The sequence below is a fragment of the Agelaius phoeniceus genome, chromosome 1, assembly GCF_051311805.1.
Source record: "Agelaius phoeniceus isolate bAgePho1 chromosome 1, bAgePho1.hap1, whole genome shotgun sequence".
Taxonomy (NCBI): Eukaryota; Metazoa; Chordata; class Aves; order Passeriformes; family Icteridae; genus Agelaius; species Agelaius phoeniceus.
The window spans coordinates 112,285,410-112,299,295 of record NC_135265.1 but is presented as its reverse complement, the minus strand read 5'-3'; the positions used below and the strand labels follow the sequence as shown (position 1 = coordinate 112,299,295).

Sequence of the window (13,886 nt, the reverse complement as noted above, 5' to 3'; positions counted from 1 at the left end):
TATTCCCCATGTCAGGCCTCCAGGCAGTGCATGTCCCATTGCTCAGCACCCTCTGAGGCAAACCACCCCACCAGGTATTTTACCATCTGGCTGTTCAGCCCCCAGACTGAAGACATTGGATACAAGAATATGGTGCAGAACAGTGTCAAAAACCTTGCTAACCTTCACAACCACAAGCTTGCCCACATGCCTCCCAAAGGACACTTTGCTCAGCTGGTGACTGCCACTGCTGCTGCACGCTTGTGTTGATGCAACAAAGGTCTTGGTGTTGAAATGCAGTTTCAAGCAAGGACATTTCATTTACCATGCTGAAAACGCCTTTTTATGGAATAATGCAGGGTACTTACATTTGGATTTTATCAAGTAGGCCTGTCTTACTTTAATAAATTTACCTCAAAGAGAGACACAGAGCTGTAGCCACACTACAAAAATAGATCCAGTGCAAATTTTTCTTTTATAAGACATGTGAGAACATTTTCTCCCAAAATATAACTCACTATAGTAGCATAATGTGTTAAAGTACTAAGGTATTTCACCAAAGTTATGATATCCAAGTTTCAGGTTGCTTTCAAGACCACATCCATGGGACTGGATATAACATGGAATGAAGACAATCTGCCTTATGATCTAACTGAAAAAGTAATTTAGTAAGAAGCCACTATTCCTAAATGGCAAACTGTCTTGAAATGATTCATGAAAATGTAGTTCAGACCCTGTTGCTATTAAATCCAGTGGAAGTTTTCCCACTGAAATAAATTGTTAAGGATCTAACCATAACAGATCTAATCATAACACGGAGGTTTCCTTAGACAACCTGCAGTACAAGAGAGCTTTTCTTCAAATAGATTTATTCCATATTTTATGTAAGTTTCAGATTATTAAAAGAACTTAAAGGTGGGTGGGAGAGAAGCATAATCCTCATTCAAACACATGACAAGGATTAAGGTGCATAAGAACACAGGCAATAGAGCTTGCTTGGATTTATTGACAGACTTTCCTTCATCTGTTTTAGGCTGTTTCTCCCCTTTTTTTCTTTCTGCACCGAGAATGTTTACCCATTTGACTCGCCACAGGCCATCCTTCTCAGGACAGCTCTAGGTTTTATTTAGGCTTCTTGTAAACCACTGTTTTACTGCCATGACTGACCACTGCATCTTGTATAAATAGTCCTCAGGAGAATGTTTTGGGGGTTGCTTAATTCTTGTGGTGATTTTTTGTCTCATTATGGTAAGAAGCTTGAGCAATTAAGAGGACAGGCTCATTAACTAAGGGGAACTTCTCAGGTTGAAGGATGTTAAAATTACTTACCTGTGTTATGAACATTGACAAGTATTAGAGCTATTCTGTTCTAATCTCCACTATTCATGCACTTTCTGAGACTAGAAAGTTCTTTTTTTTTAAATACATTTCATTTTGCTGGAAAAACAGAATATTCATTCTAGTATTGAACAAGCCACACTGCTATGATGACCTGTAGCTGCTACTACATTATAAATACAGTTTATTTTTATATTAGCTTTCTTACTATCTATCACCTTTAAGGTTACCCCATTATGAACAAACTCACAACATCACAGGAAATTGCTTACATTTAAATACAAATTCTTTTTTTCCTTGCCTTAAAAGTCATAAAAAAGATTTCTACATACTTGTCACAGGCCCACCAATTTTCTTTTCAACAAGATATTTAGTGAAAACAAACTATGAAAAACCTTATCCAAAAATTACATGCCAACATGGATCTCACTGTGTAACAGAATAGTACATATATACTGCAAAAATGTTAGTCATGTGCAGATGACTGAATTCAGTAGTTTTTCAAGTAAGGTGTGTGAAAAATAAAGATTTTTTAGCATGTTCATAGAATACCATTGAGATCAATAAAGGGAAACAGAAAAGCCTATAAGACCTCCTTACACTGGAAAAGAACACCACTTTAATTAAATTTAAAATTGATTTGTCCACTCAGTGCTAGCCCATGAAATAGACACATTTAAGCTGATTTAAACTTAAATTAAACCTGTAAAATCTCTGTGTGCCTTGATGTAAGTGCATGCATGCTATGATGTGCTTTTGTTCAATTAGCTCTCTTGAAAATCATTCTTCAGTGGAACTGTGCACAGCAGACCAGGCCTATGACTCCTTGCTGTCTCTATTTTAGTTGAGCACTAAACCAAGTGAGAAATCCTTATGGCTAATTCAGGAGTCAGAAATTTTTCAGGGTTCAGACTCCCTTCAAAATATCTACAAATATTTACATTGACTGTAAGACAACAAGCTTCCCAGTATCCCCTGATCCTGGCTCCCTCAATATCCTTAAATGGGGGGACATTTAGCTATTCAGTCTAAAGGCCCTTTGGTAGAACAGCACTTACTATGAAATGTGTTGTTTGGGTTAGCTGAATGTCTCCCTGTCACTTATTTCCCAGAGAGGATTTGAAAGTTATATATGTTTAACTACTGTACACTAAAGAAAAATGGATTTCCACAAGGTCTCATAATCTGCTGGTAAATTGTCTCTCTCTAATGCTTGACAAATTGCAGAACAAAAAGGAAAAAAGGTCAGAGATAAAAGGGTCTCTGTGTTTTGGAAAAGAGATGGACTGGGACAAGGAGGATGAGAGGTGGGAAAGATTGGGAAAATGTTGAGAGTTTGGGGATTTTCTTCCAAAAGTGTGCTTTTCTGTTCCTCTATATTTTTTTTCCTTCATTCTTATGAAGTTTTTCCCACCAGCACCATCAGTATAAAATACTGCTAAGTTAGAAGAACAGCAGGTTCTACCCACTTTGTATAGATGCAGTTGTTTATGCAAGGGCATTTAGCTACAAATAAATGAATTAGGATGTGCATGTGACCTTGGGATAAACAGGTAAAGGATCATGGAAGTGGATCCACATGCCTGAACTATAAAAACAGCAACTTAACCACTACAGCCTCAACTCACCACCTGCAAAGCCATAGGTAAAAATATAAAAGTCATAGTTCTTGACTAAGTTTTCACCCTATAAGTCCAAAAACAAATAACAAATTGTAATTAGCAGCCTTCATTAGCCATGTCAGTATTTAGGGGAGTACAGGCATCTAAATATTCAGAGCTATTAACAGTACCTGCTCACTGCTTCCACCCAAACCTGAAGGCCTCTAAACTCAGTTGGTGTTTCTGTCCAGAACTGGGCATTTCTCCATGTGATTAGTAGCAGGTGTGGAAATGTCTCATTTCCAACAAGCAGCTGTCTGACACACATCTGGTCTCACCAGCTCTGCAAGTCCAGCTGAAGGCGCTGCACCGTGGCCACTGAGGAGTGGCACCCAGCAGACATCCAGCCTGTAAAAGCACACTTTTGGTAGAAACATCAAAAAAATCCAAAATGGGTTCTCACCTGAGCTGTGGGAATTGATTATGAGCCCTCACCTGGGATCTCCAAGACATGGGGATGCTGCAGCACCCAGGCTCTCAGGGGGCCAGGAGCAAGCACCCTCCTGCCAAGGCTGCTCAGCTGAATGGTCAGGAGAGAAGATCCCTGCAAGTAAGGCAGAGCCAGCTCAAGAGAGAGCGTTTGAATGTGTGTAAGTGTCCACAGACAGAAGGATCCAGTGTCAGATTAGCTATCTCAATGTCCAGTGGGCTAACCCTTGAACACATTGCTGATTATTACTGTATTAAGAATGGCAATGATTCAGCTATCCTTGTATTTTCCAAGTTATTATCTAAGCCTCTACTAATCTTTTCCAAAAACAAAAGGGTTAAGCTTGTGTTAAATCCATCTGCCCTGGCATTATAACCAATGAGAGGCAAAGAAAGTAATTTCTCAAAAAGACACCAGTACAAGCTATCTAAATTCAAAGAAATATTTCAAACAAACTTCCCATAGGAATGGAGAAGAGAGAAGTGACAGAAGCAAGTAAATTGAGCACTAAAATAAATGCTTTGTGAATTTGCTTATAACCAAACAAACAGGGAAATGCATCTTCTCTGGATGAAGCATTACAGAGCAATTTCCAAGGGAAATTCACAAAGTACTAAGCTGGCTTTTGCAGTTTGAATGCAAAGACATGATGAGTTTCTTGCAAACGTATGCCAAAAAACCTAATCCAAACTGGAAAGAAGAGAGGAAATCTCCTGTGAGACAGTTTTTATAAAAGCTTCATTCAGGGCCTCCACCCTCATGTACTGCACCAGCCACCTTCGTTTTTCCACTCTCCCTGGTCCAAGAAAGCACCAACTAGTATATTAAAAATTCTGGCTTTAAAAGGTTTGGGAATGGACAGTGACAGCTGTATATGTTTTAATAATTACAGGCACAGATTATCAATTGATGTTTTAGTCAAAATGAATATCGAGATTTCGGTCTAATAGATTACAAAACAAGTAAACTAAAGTAACACAGATAGGAAAAAAATACAACAAATATTTCAAATTTCTCCATCCCTCCGAAAATCAGACACTTTGTAGTGGAAAAGTGTAGTCAGATTATTAAAACACAACATTAGTTACCTAGAGATACAGATTATACCCTGTTCCCAGTCCAGTAAATTTTGACATTTTTAACCAGAATTTCAAGCAAAAGCACTTCTCCTTCCAGCTGTACAATCAACTTCCATGGGAAAGGCATTTAACCCCTCCAACTCTTCAGCATTCCCTTTTCTAAAAAATCTATATTCCTCTTAAAGCTCTTTCACATTACGAACCATAAGTAATTTTTCATAAAAATACTTTGAGCTACAAATTTCTATAAACTTTCATCACTTAAAAAAAAAAATTCCTTTAACTAATTCCCCTGCTTTTTGCATACCATTCACATGCAGCACATGTCTTTTCCTCAGTTATGCCTTACAGCAAGGACCCTCCACTACAAGTGCAGAACATGTTAAAAATAGTGCCCTGGATGCTGGTATTACTTTCTGCTCTTCCGGGAAATAAGTGGCTGTCTCTGCACCTGGCAGTTTATTTATAGTGAAATGTGGTCGATATATGCACCTACAATTCTGGGAACAGAATTTTTGTGTGTGTGACTTGCTTTCTCTTTCTCCTTCCTCCTTTCTCCCCAACACCAGGATTCAGCTTCCTCAGGCTTTTTCTGTCTAACGTGGCTTTTGTGTCCCATTCACTACTGTTAGAACTCCATGTATTGAAATGGCAGCAGCGAATAAAACTATGCTCATCTCTTCATTGCTTTTCATAAAACTACTCCATTCTATGTGTTTTTACTTTTGCCTTACTTCTGCTGTCACTCTGTATACACTCAGTGTACTCACAATTATGTGAGATAGCATTTACCACCTTCTCAAAACTGGTATTTCTAAAACAGGTATTTCATTTCTCAAACACGCTGAAATTCATTGAAGTATTTTGTGCCATCTGTTTCTTCTTTTTAATAAATAAGTCTTTTCATCATGGCAATCATTATGACAACCTACCAATATTTATGAGGACGTAGCAACACTCACAGGAACAGAAAAAGTGACCTATGAACAGCAAAGGGACTCTGTTTCAGCTTAAGGTGAATGTGGAAGGAGTCCCTGGTGCCAGAATGAAGATGATATCCTTACATGCAACTCAGGAACGCTGAGGTGTAACTATTACGTCAATGGATGTCTGTATTCCCACATCCAGCAAAGACCCCCAGGGGATTCCAGCCTGCCTCGAGTCAGACCCACCATTTCTTGAAGGAGTTCAAAGAGTTGTTCAATGACATCTTCATGAGATCAGCCGCACAGCTGGCTTTCTGGCGAGGTTGGCTGCCTTTAAGTGGAAACTGTCAGTATCTGCCAAATGGTGGCCAGACACCAGAACAGACTTTCCAATTAGTGGAATACCCCATTTGATGGCTGGATATGATTTTCCTCTGTGTGTGTGTGTGTGTGTATGTACATGCTCCACCTGCATGCTACCACATCTGAAGGCTGTGGTGATGCCCTTGCAGGGAGCCTGTTGTCCCAGGTGAACCAACAGGGAGTCAGGCAGTCTCCTCCTCCTTGGGCCAGCAGAAGCCGTTTCAGATTTCCCACAGCTGAAAATCACTGTGTGCAGGTTTTACGTAAGGGCCTGCTGGAGCCGGAGCGGCTCCCTTGCTGCCCACCAGTGAGCTGTGAAACACAGGTTATTAGTTCCAGATGCTGCTTCAGCGCCTTTCCTTCTGCAGAAAGTGTGCAGAAGTCACTTCTTTTGGTTTCTCAGGACTCCCCAGAAATAGAAAACACCACCAAAATTCACTGTGGATTTGTTATCCCTCTCTCAACATCAGGCAGAAAGTCTTGTCCATGAGCCAAAAGGGATCTGTGTTACACTCACTATGGACCTTACAGCCGATTCACAATGGACCTCACAGCAAGAGCCAGAGCCTCATATTAAGTACCAATCCATTGTCACTGCTTGTCTAATACATGCAGCAGGTGTGCCAATTCCATGACAGTCCCATTCACACTCTAACAGGAGCCTTGTTTTGGACAGAAAAGAGAAGCGCCTTGTGACAGAAACCAGAGGAACACTCAGCTGCTGCAAAATTCCCTACACTTGATCTATGTCTTCATGCCTCCAAACTTGCACCCTGAGGTTTTAAAGAACTGCCTCAAACCTTTCAAACTTCTTATGGATTTGTTTCTCTCAAAAATCTCTCTACAGAAAAGTCATTTTTCTTATCACTTCTTAATTATAATAGAGGCAAATATTGTAGAAGCATCTTTTTGCCAATTTATGGTACAACATTCTCCTGTAAATTCAAACCTTTTCTTCTCACTACACGGTGATCATAATCAATACATAACTTTAGTAGAACTCACTATTTACATTCTGCATATTTGGGGGTAAAAAGGAATCCAGCTTTAATTGTTCATGAGAAAAAATGGGCCTACAGAGAAGCTGAGCCTGCAGTTTTCAGACGTATCAGAAAATATAACTTCTTAAAGCCTGAAAACATTCCAGTGTTAAAACATTTTGGGCTCATGGAAAGGTAATTGTGAAAATATACAGGCCCTGTGTAAACATTAAAGTATTTACGAGGTCCTTCAAGGATTTCAATCTGACGGATTGTTGGCTCATCTTCACTATCCCTGTATTTCTAACTTCTATTGTATATCCTCGGTTATGAGCACTGCAGTAACTACCAGTGCACTTCCAAGGGCAGTAGGTCAGCAATGTGCTCAAACTCAGCCTCCAGCCCTTCCAATCAAATCCCTCCAACCCTTCCAATCCCTGACTTCAGCCAGCTCCACACTTGCTCCTCACCCACCGCTCTGTGGAAGCCTGCAGCTCCAAACCTGGAGGGCACAGTGCCAGCTCTCATCACATTTTAGAAAGGGAATGGCTAAGACTGGGAAAGGTTTATTTTAGATTAGAGGAAGGGTTATATCTGTTGGTATTTACTCTAGCATGGGAAAGGCAATTTGTTTCATTTGTTCAGAGTCTGCTCTAAAAATAAACAGTAATGCAACTGGAATCTTGGGCTTCTTTTTATGGTTTCACCAATCCAAATAGATAAAAACATTTTGATTCATGTACTACCTTTAGGTAGTAGCTTCATTAAATAATCAAAATGAGGCCAGGTGAAAAATCATCTTCCAGAGTTCACAAGAAATTCTGCCTTTACATAAGGCATTTTGTTTAAGAAATTGACAATACTTGGCAAAGACAAGGGACACTGAAAGCCACATGAGACATGGAGGCATTGTTTTCCCCTCTGTAACTGAGAATTTTGAAAAATGAGCTGGTTGGGCCAAAACAACGTGAGAAAACAGGGCAGGCCTGAAAACAGAACTCCCTCCATATAGCCTTCCTCTCCCTGTCTCCTTTGAATATTCACATAATATTAAACTGGTTGCATGTGACTTTTTTTCCTAATGGATTTAGACACTGAAATGACTTCATGAAAATTTTGAAATTTAGGGTGAAATTTAACAGTAGAAAATGGTGTCTCTGTTCTCTAAGGATTAAAGCTGAAAAGGCCCATTAGTTCATCTTTGTAGCTCATTCAGTATCACTGAGTTTTGGGATTTTTTCCAAAACTCCTATGAAGAGAGAAAATCAGGTTTCCTGAAAACTATAGAGCAAAATAGCCTTGTTTACCACCACCTGTCAGAAAAGCATGCCTCCATAACATAAATATTTGGGTTAATAAACACCAGTAACTCTGCCCAGCTGGAAGTTTGCCTTACATTCATGTTCAGATTAACATTCTTCACACAGATTCATGTGCATCAACTCCTCACTTTGTTTTGTTGCTTTTAGGAGCAGTTCTGGATAACCTGGTGTCTTGGTTTGGAAAGACAGGTGTCTGCTAAGGAAGGCAGGAGCCTCTCCTGAAATGGAAAAATGTAAACCCCCTTCCTCCGAATTGTTATAAATTTGAAATTAAGGGGGGCTCTCAGGCAAAAATATGGGAGCAGAAATAACAGTTCTTTATTAGGGAAGAAAATAAAAAGATAAAATAAACAATGCAGTAAACTAAAATAACACTGACAGAGTCAGAATACAACCTGACACCCTGTTGGTCAGGGTGTTGGTAGCAGTCCAATTGGAATTGTGGCTGCAGTCCTCCTGGAGTGTCAGGTGTGGTTCTGTTGGAGCAGGGATCCTGTAGAAAGGTGTAGTCTTCCTCTGAAGATCCAGTGGAAGAGGCAGCTGTTCCTCTGGGAAATCCAGTGAAGAAGCCATGTTGATGTTCCAGAACCTCAAGATTATATCTGGGTAGGAATGCTTGGCTCCTCCCTCTGGGCAGAGCGTCTCACAATGGGATGCTCTAGTTCTTATCAGTCCTGCTGTGACATTCAATAGCCTGTTATCAACAGATGTCTCCCCGGAGGGAGGAGTGATTGTGGAAGAGATAAGGAAAACTGCCCACTTAACAGAAGACAGCTGCCATACAGATGGCAAATAGAATACTATCTGTTTGGCAGTCCAGGACACCTGGTTGCAAGCACAGTCTGAAAGCTGGTGTACAGCGAAGCAAGCTGGCATCAGCCCCGGCCAGGTTAAGAGGATCCTGAAGGGAGACACGCTGGACTGTCCCACAGAGAGCTGCTGTAGGTACAGGAGGGAGCAATGCATCCTTTCACCCATCCCACATGGGCACCACCAACTGCACCACACTGAAACCAAGGCAAGCCTGCGCTGCTGCTCTGCCATGCACATAAAGCAGCACCTGATTCTGCCATAAATATTTTTGTCAGGGGTTCAATTCCACTGTTTGTGGCTCATACAGCTGCTTTTTGGGTAATGGGATCACACCAAACTCAAAACCCAGCACAGGAGAATAGGCAAAAAAAGAGGAATCAAAATGGTTCCTTGCCATGTTTTCTTAAACCTGACATAGGCTTAAAGCCCAAACATAATTTTAACAAATCTCACTCACATCTCAACACATTCTCTCCATCTTTTCTGTGGTAGCCAGGATTTTTCCAAGACAAAGTATGGTCTTGTTACAGCAGCTCCCTTTTTCCTTTGTGCAGCCAGAAGAGGATCCAGCTTCCCACACAAACACTCTAGAAAAGATGGGCTGGATGCCCTCTGATAAGAAAACTTTGCCAAGTCCACCACCTAATGATGTCTGTCAGTAAGAAAGCACCAAGCAGTCATAAAACACGCATCTTCTCAGAGAGGCAAGACAGGATGCACCACATTTTTCACCATGTTGGCAAGCTGGCTTTGAGTGAATACTTATGTCAGCAGGATGAGAAAGGAATATTTTCGTGTAGTAGTTGCTAGTGCAGGCCCAAACCAAAAGCACCCTCCTTAAAGTCTGGTGATTTTCAAAATCTAAGGTATCATCTAAAAAAAGAAAATCACTAATTACCCATTTTTATTACAGGCCAAACCAAGACATTGGATCCCAAATAACCCTCAGACTCGGGTTGGCTCAAATTCTGGATCCAATGTCTGCAGTGTGGGCTAAGGCAAAACCAGAAGGGAGAAAGAAAAAAAATCAGCCTCACTCCATGGATTTAATATAGGGCCACCTCTGATACACTTTAGAAAAATATAATGAGACCACTATAATATATATTCCAGCCAAAATTCTTGGCTCCCAAAACCAGCTTTATATGGTATGCAATACAGAAACACACAGGAGACGCTATAAGAACTTTGACAAGGCTAATATTAAGCTAGAACAAAACAGAACTACTGGCACCAACTCCACTCAGCTCTTAAGTAAACTTGTCCCATTAAAAAGTAGCCTCTAAGATATTTTCTCTCTGAAGTGTATAGTAGCTTATAAAAAGCAGGAAGGGTTGCCAAGTCATAGATGTGTTCAAGTACTCCTTACCCTCATTAAGGAACATTCCCTGGCAGCAAGCAGCTTTGAATGTTCCAGTGAACCAGATTTTATAAGGGGGGTGTTTACAGTGGTGTGCAATGTAGCTGGAAATCATAGTGCACTGTAGCAGCCCTGCACTAGATACAGCTGTGTTTGGAGCCTTATCACCCAGAGCACAGAATAAAACAGGCAGGGTGATCAATGAGGTTCCAAAAATATAATGAGTATTAAGAAAACAAATCTTAAGCCTCCCTGCTCCATAGGAAGTAGAGCATCCAGAGATGACAGTGCCTAAATACAAATTAGGCAGTGAAATACCACTGAAGATCCAGGTCTCACTTCCACCAGTTTTGTACAAAACAGTATTTACAGAGATGTCTTCACAGTGTAGATAAGGTAGCTTCTCAATGTACCCACTGACTTCTGCAGCAGTTAGGAGTCACATTCCTTTGTGAAGCTGGACCTTAGTGCTGCCCGCCACCTCGCTCATCTAAGGGCTGTTTTTCTTCTCCGTTCAGTGTGTAACATATTTTCTGCCTAGGGATTTCATCCAGACCTGTAAGAGGAATCAACAAGATGATCAAACACAGAAGGTCTCATCATCCTCAACACTGATGAAGAACTAAGTAAGAGAAGATCCACACTTTGACAGTACCAGTGCTGAGGAGCTAAAATGACATGTTCTCTTGAGCCTGTCACTTTTCCTCTCTGCTACCAACCAGGTGCTGTTTACCAAAGGTTTTTCAGTTTCCATTGAAAAAGGATCCAAACTTATGTGGCATTTAAGCAAGCTGTTAGTTATCTGAATCTTTCACTCTGCATATGCAAATATAATTTATCACCTGTTTATAAATACATGCTAGCTACCAGTTCCTACACAGCTGACCCCTGTCCCTGTTTTGGTTTGGGGAATCCAGCAATGCACAGTTTATACATCTTGTGATCTTTCAGAATAATACTGAACAAAGAAGATGCAGAATCTGGCACAAATGTAACTGTGTCACCCACGCTTTCCCAGAGCAGCAAACCCCCAACCAAGCTGACACAACCAGAGGAAGAGGACAGTCTCTGTAAAATTACATCTGAGTGGAGGCATTTGAAGATTAAAATAGTACTAAAGTGTAGCAAATAAGTGGAACTTAGAAACAGCAGACCCTTACATAAACAGTGTGGTCACTGAGATAAAAGATTAAAGAAGCAAATAGGCAGGCTCCCACAGCATCTTGTTAGCTGCAGGATCAGTCAGAGAGAAAAAAGAAAGAGAAACCTTGGTCCACGAGGAACACACATGGAAAGAAAAGATCATTGCCAGACGCCTTTCTCTAGAATTTCTGCTCCAGAACTTCTGCTAAAGTTTCAAGGATGCTCAGAAGCAATGAGCAAAGAGAGATAAGGTAACACGTAAAGAGACTAATTTTTTTTACTGTCTTATCCTTATATGTGGATTTCTCATGCCAGGTGAAGTAACAAGATCTAAGGCTTGGAATTGTTACAAAGACTTAATGGTAGACCTCATAATTTTTTTCAGTTGTTATATTTTTTACTTTAAGAGGCAGACCAGAAATCTCTTGAGTCACTATTCAGGGTTTGGGATGCCCAAGCTACAACAGAGCTGGGGATCAGTCCAAATCCCAGAGGTCTAAGGTGGCTGAATGGTGAAGCATCATTTGTTTGAGAGGATAACAAGGTAACAGAGCATCCAAGAAGTATGGAGAGAGTCCAGGGACATAGAATGATATACTTATAGAATGAATAGTTTGGGCTAGAAGAGCCCTTAAAGATCATCTCGTTCCAATCCCAGGCCATGGGCAGGGACATCTTCCACTAGACCAGGTTGCTCCATCCAGCCTGGGCTTGGGTACTGCCAGGGATGAGGCATTCTCATCATAATAAATGTCTTCCTTATGTCCAATCTAAACCTATTCTCTTTTTAGTTTAAAACTGTTGACCATTCTCATATCACTGCAGGCCCTGATAAAAAGTCTTTCTCCATTTTTCCTATAAGCCCCTTTAAGCATTAAAAAACTGCAACAGGTTGTCCCCAAGGCTTTCTTTTTTCCAGGCCGAACAACCACAACTCTTTCAGTCTTTCTTCACAGGAGAGAGGTACCAACCATCTGATCATTTTTGTGGACCTTCTCTGGACCTGCTCCAAGAGATCCATGTCCTGAGGGTTCCAGAGCTGGATGCAATGTGCCAGGTGGGGTCTCACAAGAGCAGAGTAAACCTACCGGTCACATTCCTTTTTACACAGTCCAGGATACAATTGGCTTTCTACCAGCTCATATCTGATTTTTTGTCAACCAATATCCTCAAGTCTGCAGGGCTGCTCTCAGTCTGTTCATTACCTTGTCAGTACTGGTGCCAGAGATTGCCCCAGCACAGGTGCAGGATGTCATTGAACTTCATGAGGTCCACAGTGGCCCACTCCTCAGGCCTGCCAAAGCCCCTGTGGATGACATCTTGTCCCTCAAGGAGACTAACAGCACTACTCAGTTTTTCATCATCCACTAACTTGCTGAGGTTACAATCCCACTGTCTATGATAGTTGCTAGGGTTTGCCTTCTTATCCTTCTTAAAAATGGGTATGAAGTTTCCCTTTTTCTAGTCACTGAAGACTTCACCTGGCTGTCATGACTTTTTGAATATGATGGAGAGCAGCTTAGCAACTACATCTGCTATTTGAGATATATATCAGCCTACTCAGACTATGTCTAAGAGGATTTAGGCTAAAACTTGGCAGTCTGCAAAGTGTCTAGCTATAAAATCCTTACCAAGTTGTGATGCTATGTATTTTGCTTTAGAGTATTGGTATAGTCTGTGATCAGGTTGTCCAGAAACCTTCTTTAATGTGCTTGGAGAAGAAAAAAAAGAAGGAGTGGGAGTAAAATGAAATTTTATATATATATAAATGTATATATATATGTCCTTCAAGTGAATAGGACCTCACTCTGAACCAGGAAAGCAGTTATAATTCTTTCCATGGGCTTGTCATCTAATTGGAATACCATGGGAAACTTTATGGCTTCTTCCCCTCTGTTTTATCTGCCGTGGTACATATAGAAGTCATCCATAATGTCACAGATTGTTTTTATTTCCTCCTACTGCATTGCTGGCAATTTTTCCTCTCATGATAAACACAGTTAGATTATACCCAGCATTCAGTGTGCTTGTTAAAACCTTTCAGACATGGCTACATTTGGAAGAAATGTGAACAGAGTGAATCGCCAACATTTTATTTTTCTAGAGGGTCATTTGAAGCTAGAAGATTGCCCAGTAGACCTCAGTACTGGGAGAAAAGTGAAGTGTCCTGCAAATAGCTTTGGCTGTGGATATATACCTAATTAATTCCTAGAGAACCTCTCAAAGAATAAGCATTTCTCCTAATTATATTATAGAAGGCAGTAGTACAGAGTTGTCACTAGCTAGGATAAATACAGACCCAGCACCAACACTTAGGAGAGGAAACAGTACTTATTACCTGGCATCAATGCCATGAAAAAATGAAGATTTGGATACTGGTTCATACACTGAAAGACACACAAGACTTAATGGATTTATGTAGATTAAAAAAAAAAAATAAAGGATGCAACTTTTTTTTCCAAGCTGTACATTTAGTCTTTAGTTAATGCAAG

The 13,886-nt window shown here is 40.6% G+C and overlaps 1 pseudogene; it reads right to left on the bottom strand.

The window, feature by feature from the left end:
- Window positions 1-13,886, bottom strand: part of LOC129121179 (chloride channel protein A-like) — an 84,167-nt pseudogene that overhangs the window by 18,997 nt on the left and 51,284 nt on the right.